Source organism: Esox lucius, chromosome 20 (assembly GCF_011004845.1).
Source record: "Esox lucius isolate fEsoLuc1 chromosome 20, fEsoLuc1.pri, whole genome shotgun sequence".
NCBI classification, from domain to species: domain Eukaryota; kingdom Metazoa; phylum Chordata; class Actinopteri; order Esociformes; family Esocidae; genus Esox; species Esox lucius.
Genome location: NC_047588.1, coordinates 41889833 through 41897707, shown reverse-complemented (window position 1 = coordinate 41897707; position 7875 = coordinate 41889833).

Sequence of the window (7875 nt, the reverse complement as noted above, 5' to 3'; positions counted from 1 at the left end):
CAGCAGAGGTGTAAACATTGCTAATGAGTACTTAGGTGTTCACCAGTGACTGGCTGTGTTCTTCAGATGAGGGAAGTTCCTGGAATACACTCCCTTCCCCTGGTCATTTAGGTCCTAATTTGGTATTGCCCTTCCCTGCTGTTCACATCTAAGTATATCCACCTTGTATTCTTAAATCTGTGAAATAGCCACACATCCACAGTAAGAAACTGGATAAATGTCTATTTTTGCAAGCATCAATAAAAATGTAGCACGGCACCAACGCTACAGACTTTTCTGTGAGGGCTAAGTGAACATTTTAACCTGTAATGGATGAAGGAGGGAAGGTACCGGAACCCTTCATAAGAGCATGAACAGATGGCCATGGTCAACAGGGTCACACGACTTCTTACACAGTTGGAGAAAATCTATTTTACTTTATTTCCTTCTCACTCTATTGCCTCTCTTTCTCTGTGTCTCTTTTGCTTCCTCTCTTGTTGTAATGTTAGCCACTGCCCACGTTTTGACCTTTTCCTTCTGGAACAACTTGGGCTGTGTCCCAAAAGACAGCCAGTTCCTCTGTAGTGAACCATTCAACAACGGCCCTACATAGTAAATAGGAAAGAAATTGAGACTTGTCTTTTCTTCAAACCATATAGCCTGCAGAGGTGGAATACTTCAGAGCACCAAGAACAAAAGACTGCTTTAAATCAGAAACACTGTAGTATTTTCTCCTATAAATCAGGAACACTGTAGTATTTTATCCTTTAAATCAGGCTTTGAGGGTCATGTTTTCTCCTATAAAACAGGCATTCAGGTAAATTTTTTCTCCTGTAAATCAGGCGTTCATTGTAATTTTTTCTTCCAATCAGATATTCAGGGCAATGTTTTCTTATTAAATCAGGCAGGGTTTTCTAGGGTTTTCTTTATAGTTTTGCAGAACATCATGTCATTTAAATAAAATGTACATAATAAGTAAATAAAATGTTCAATCATTCAATAACATCTCGACAGAATGTCTTGTATAGTCCATGTGTCTGGTTGTGTTTGTAACGGGGAGAACATCTACCATCTCTTTCTCATGACCGTATAATCACGACAAACACCTCAGAACGCCTGAGAACCCTTCAGAACCCCTCAGAACCTCAGAATGTTCTGAAAACAAATATTCCGCTCTTCCTCTTCATTCCATCACTATGAGTAATGAATACAGTCCGTCGGCACTCACCATTTATGTCCCACGTTACACCCTGTTTCCAATCTAGTGCTCTACTTTTGATCAGGGAACTACAAGCCCTAAAGTAATGGGTTCTATAGGTCTGTATGGAGTATCCACAGGGGTCTGGCTGAGGATGAGGAGGAGTGTGTTCGTCTTGGTCAGGGCTGTCTTATGGGGTCCAGTCTCTTCAACGCCTTTGAAGTCGAGTTGAGGATAACCTTGGACGTGCCTGGTGTTTCAACAGAAAACGTGGGGCACCAATGGGACCCTCTGTCCTTCTGAGTGCACTTATCTTCCCCACAGGTTCCTGTCCAGAATCGTGCACTACATTTTGGAAGCATGGAAGTGTCATGTGTTGAGCCCAGGGCGGGTTCAGACGGGGTCCGATCACCCCAGCCATCACGCGTTTGGTTCCGGGTCTCCTTCCTGTCCTGCAGGGGGATTGGCACAGCATTGCTGGCCTGCGGCATTGGCTTTAAATAGGATCTCAACTTGATGCTCTGGTGAGCTGCCTCGAAGGGGCGGAGCCTGATGTGATCTCCAGTGCACTGATTATCTTATGATACGTTCTTTTATAAATGGTAAAACGGTACTTGGCGTTTCCTGTCTGACCTGACACTGACTGACACCAGCGATGCGCTCTCTACTGAGATTCTTCTTCTCATTAAATCTTCTCCACCCTGGTTGTCAGCGAGTTCAGCATGAGAATGGAAATAGAGAGACAAAGAAATACATTTTTCCGGGAAGGTTTTTATCTGTTGTAAAGAAGGAGAGAAACTGGAGAAAAAGAGAGACTCAATGTGCCGGAGTTTCTTTTTTTTTCTTCTTCAGCCTTTGAAGAAGGAATGTCTTTTCTTTTGTCTTTAGAGCGAAGTGTGTGTCCCAGAGCTGACCCGTCCCTTCTCATGTAGCAGCTCTCTCATCTGCTGTCAGATTACCCTCACATCTCTTTATCTTTGTTTATCTCAGTCTTCCCACTTTCTTCCTCTCCTTCATTCTCAGCCTTTCTTTCTTCTTTCTTCCCCTGTCTCCCCCCTTTCTCTCTCTCCTGTAGACTGGAGAGGTAAGTATCCTGAAGTATCTCTCCTCTTCTGAGTCCCAAACTGCACACTGTTACCTATAGAGGACTGTGCACTAACTTGGGATATCAGGTCTCTATGGGATGTCCTGAGAGCCTGGTCAGAGATAGGGTTTAGGATGCTGCTCAGGAACCAGACCTCTGACAATTCCAGCGGTAATTTGTTTTTTTTATTTTTTGCCAGCATCTCTCTCTCCCAGCAGAGCTTGGGGAGAAAGGGAGGGAGTTGAGGAGAGGAGGAGAGGAGGAGAGCAAAGTGATAAGTTGGAAATGAGCTGAGTTGCTAAGCTGCTAAGCTAGAGTGAGTTTTAGAGGGCAGAAAGTTGCAGCCGTTTCAGATGAGCTTTAATGTCATCTAAAGGGTGAAAGAGGAGAGCTGTTCCTGCTACTTAGCCAAGCTCTGATAGAAGAGAGCTCCCATGTCTTATATCTGTAGCAATTAGACGCACACTTTTAGTAGCACAGCAGAATTTCTTCTACATATCACAAATGCACTCCATCTATCTCTGTCTGTCTGTCTGTCTGTCTATCTGATCTGTCTGTCACTCTGACATGTCAATCATCCTAGATTTTAAAGGAGCAGTATGAGCCTAATAATGGCAATACTCTCATCATCTGTGCATACTTGAAATATTACAAATCTCCCCGTCATAGCATTCAGCAGGGCACTTCGATCCGTCTTTCACCATGGAATCATGTTGGAATATTCTGTGGTGCTCCAGGATCTTTCATCTCGGTGGGAACGAATGGATGTATGAGGTTACCATGGCACCACAATAACACCCACTTGAACCAGCCGCGGTGTTAAGAGGAGAGCAGGTCATCCCAAATGCCACACTATCACCTATATGGTGCCCTACTATGGGTCTCCTCTGGTCAAAACTAGTGCCCTATATAGGGGATAGGGGGCCAGTGGGGCGGTTACAGGGTCAGGGAAGTGAAGAGCCCCTGAGTGGGCTTGGTAATTGCCTGTAGAGCCACAGGCTGAGCCATGACACACTACTACTGACACACTACCGTCCATCTGTCTGTTGTCCTGCCAGGACCACACTACTACTGACACACTACCTTCCCACTGTCTGTTGTCCTGCCAGGACCACACTACTACTGACACACTACCTTCCATCTGTCTGTTGTCCTGCCAGGACCACACTACTACTGACACACTACCTTCCATCTGTCTGTTGTCCTGCCAGGACCACACTACTACTGACACACTACCTTCCCACTGTCTGTTGTCCTGCCAGGACCACACTACTACTGACACACTACAATATAAAATACAACTGATATACTACTGACACACTTTCAATATTAATATACCGCTGATACACCACTGATACACTATCCATATTAACATACTACTGATACAATATCACTATTAATATACTACTGATACATTATCAATATTAATAAAGTACTGATGTACTACTGATACAATTTCACTAATTAGTATACTACTGACCAGGCCATGTATAGTAGTATACTATTTTGACCAGGCATTATATAGTAGTATGCTATTTTGACCAGGCCCTAAATAGTAGTATACTACTTTGACCAGGGCCCCTACATAGCACATAATTTTGACCAGGGCCCCTACATAGCACATAACTTTGACCAGGGCCCCTACATAGCACATAACTCTGACCAGGGCCCCTACATAGCACATAACTCTGACCAGGGCCCCTACATAGCACATAACTTTGACCAGGGCCCCTACATAGCACATAACTTTGACCAGGGCCCCTACATAGCACATAACTCTGACCAGGGCCCCTACATAGCACATAACTCTGACCAGGGCCCCTACATAGCACATAACTCTGACCAGGGCCCCTACATAGCACATAACTTTGACCAGGGCCCCTACATAGCACATAACTTTGACCAGGGCCCCTACATAGCACATAATTTTGACCAGGGCCCCTACATAGCACTTAACTTTGACCAGGGCCCCTACATAGCACTTAACTTTGACCAGGGCCCCTACATAGCACATAACTTTGACCAGGGCCCCTACATAGCACATAACTTTGACCAGGGCCCCTACATAGCACATAATTTTGACCAGGGCCCCTACATAGCACTTAACTTTGACCAGGGCCCCTACATAGCACTTAACTTTGACCAGGGCCCCTACATAGCACATAACTTTGACCAGGGCCCCTACATAGCACATAACTCTGACCTGGGCCCCTACATAGCACATAACTTTGACCAGGGCCCCTACATAGCACATAACTTTGACCAGGGCCCCTACATAGCACATAACTTTGACCAGGGCCCCTACATAGCACATAACTTTGACCAGGGCCCCTACATAGCACATAACTCTGACCAGGGCCCCTACATAGCACATAACTTTGACCAGGGCCCCTACATAGCACATAACTTTGACCAGGGCCCCTACATAGCACATAACTCTGACCAGGGCCCCTACATAGCACATAACTCTGACCAGGGCCCCTACATAGCACATAACTCTGACCAGGGCCCCTACATAGCACATAACTTTGACCAGGGCCCCTACATAGCACATAACTTTGACCAGGGCCCCTACATAGCACATAATTTTGACCAGGGCCCCTACATAGCACTTAACTTTGACCAGGGCCCCTACATAGCACTTAACTTTGACCAGGGCCCCTACATAGCACATAACTTTGACCAGGGCCCCTACATAGCACATAACTTTGACCAGGGCCCCTACATAGCACATAATTTTGACCAGGGCCCCTACATAGCACTTAACTTTGACCAGGGCCCCTACATAGCACTTAACTTTGACCAGGGCCCCTACATAGCACATAACTTTGACCAGGGCCCCTACATAGCACATAACTCTGACCTGGGCCCCTACATAGCACATAACTTTGACCAGGGCCCCTACATAGCACATAACTTTGACCAGGGCCCCTACATAGCACATAACTTTGACCAGGGCCCCTACATAGCACATAACTTTGACCAGGGCCCCTACATAGCACATAACTTTGACCAGGGCCCCTACATAGCACATAACTCTGACCAGGGCCCCTACATTGCACATAACTTTGATCAGGGCCCCTACATAGCACATAACTCTGACCAGGGCCCCTACATAGCACATAACTCTGACCAGGGCCCCTACATAGCACATAACTTTGACCAGGGCCCCTACATAGCACATAACTTTGACCAGGGCCTACAAGGTAGCCATTTCAGATGCATCAAGGGAAAGGATTGATGGCAGAAGGGGTTTAAGGTTTTAACCCAACAAACAAATTGCCTTGTCATGAAGAGAAACAAGATCCCCACCAAGCAGACTGGCTGTCAGAGGATGATCCTTCATAAGATGTTGGATTTGTGTGACAGAGGAGAAGAGGAGGAGAGAAGGAGAGGGAAATGGCTCATGTGAATGTCAATTTCAGTGTCACTATATCACCTCCCTTGCCACCTCCAATCCGACCTCCCCTCCACAACCACCTCCCCTCCTTAAATCACCTCCACTCTCACCTCCCCACATCACCTGATTTCACCACTTCACCTCCCGCCACCCCTTCCCTCCCACCTGCCCTCCCTGCATCACCTCCCCTCCCACCTGCCCTCCCTACATCACCTTCCTACATCACCACCCCACAACACCTGGCCCCTGCTACTCCTCCCTGTGCATAAAGACCACCCCACAACACCTGGCCCCTGCTACTCCTCTCTGTGCATAAAGACCACCCCACAACACCTGGCCCCTGCTACTCCTCCCTGTGCATAGAGGACCACCCCACAACACCTGGCCCCTGCTACTCCTCCCTTTGCATAAAGGACCACCCAACAACACCTGGCCCCTGCTACTCCTCCCTGTGCATAGAGGACCACCCCACAACACCTCGCCCCTGCTACTCCTCCCTTTGCATAAAGGACCACCCAACAACACCTGGCCCCTGCTACTCCTCCCTGTGCATAAAGACCACCCCAAAACACATGGCCCCTGCTACTCCTCCCTGTGCATAAAGACCACCCCAAAACACCTGGCCCCTGCTACTCCTCCCTGTGCATAAAGGACCACCCCACAACACCTGGCCCCTGCTACTCCTCCCTGTGCATAAAGACCACCCCAAAACACCTGGCCCCTGCTACTCCTCCCTGTGCATAAAGACCACCCCAAAACACCTGGCCCCTGCTACTCCTCCCTGTGCATAAAGGACCACCCCACAACACCTGGGCCCACTTCCTCACTTCCTCATCTTGGCCCCTGCTACTACTACCAGCACATAAAGGACCACTTCCTCATCTTGGCCCATGCTACTTTTATGCATCCTCCCAACTTTTTGGGAAACGGGGTTGTAACACCAGTACACATAAGATGGCGTACTTACCATTTAGATCTATGAAGAAATCTGAAAGTGATAGTGTTAGTTGACATGGCAACTATGCAGCGTTGGTTGGGATGGTAGCCATGGAGATGTGGATGTTACGGAGTGGACAAACACAACACACACACACACACACACACACACACCAGACTCATGAGTACGGTTGGCATCCATCAGATTGGAACACATTTCAACAACAGATGAAGATAATTAAACATTCATGCTTAAGTTCCTGTGAAAATCCTCCTGCTTGTTGTGGCAAACTGGTGAAGGGAGAAAGGGGGAGGGAGAGACGAGGGAGGGAGAGGGTGAGAGAGGTATATGGAGACGGCACGTGGGGGGGGGGAGAGGTGGAGAGGGGAGATGATTAGGGAGAGTGGGGGAGACAGGGAGATGTGGGTGGGAGAGAGATGGAGGGGGTTGATGGGGGAGGGAGGGGCGATGGGGGAGGGAGAGATTAAGGGGGGGATTGGGGATATGAGGAAAAAGGGGGAGGGGGAGAGAGGTGTGGTGGTAGCCCACACCAAAGTGAATCAAATAACCACATTAAACTGAAGACAAACAATAATGTCTCCTGAAGTTAAAGGACATACCAGGATGCTTGTCCATTTACTGTGAGAATCTTGAATTCACCTTTTAGATGGTAACTAGATTTCATTAGGTTCCCTCTCATGTTTTTCAAATTAAACTGTGATACAGAGGAATCGTGCAAATGTTTTGTGGCTGCCAAATGTTTTTGTTAACCCTGGGGAAATAGTTTTCTACTTGACATTTGCTAGAACCCGGTTCCTCAGATGTAAGTGCTGGGAAAAAGAAAAAACCTGAATTGACCAAAATATTCGTTACATTTGATTGTTGTTTTTTAGCAGAAGAGGTCAGAGCAAAGGAACACGATTCAGGATCAGCCTCTGTCATGAACAGGGTGGCAGTCTGGAGTTTGGACGGCACATGGTTCCTTCTGTTTTGTGAGTGGATATTGATTCATTGTTACCTAAATAAACGGTTTATTTTAAGGTCACGGAGGTGGAATGACCGCTCTCCCTGCAGAGTTCCTGTCTGTGCACCCAGATCACACACTATTCCCTATAATGTGCACTCCGTTTGACCAGAGGCCTTGGTCAAAATTAGTGCACTACATGAAATAGGGTGCCATTTTGGATGCAGGGTTCCTCTCTCATTAAAGGCCTTGAGTCACTGCATCAGGCCCAGATGACTCTGTCTCCGCACTGTACCAGACACGGCTGTGAAAT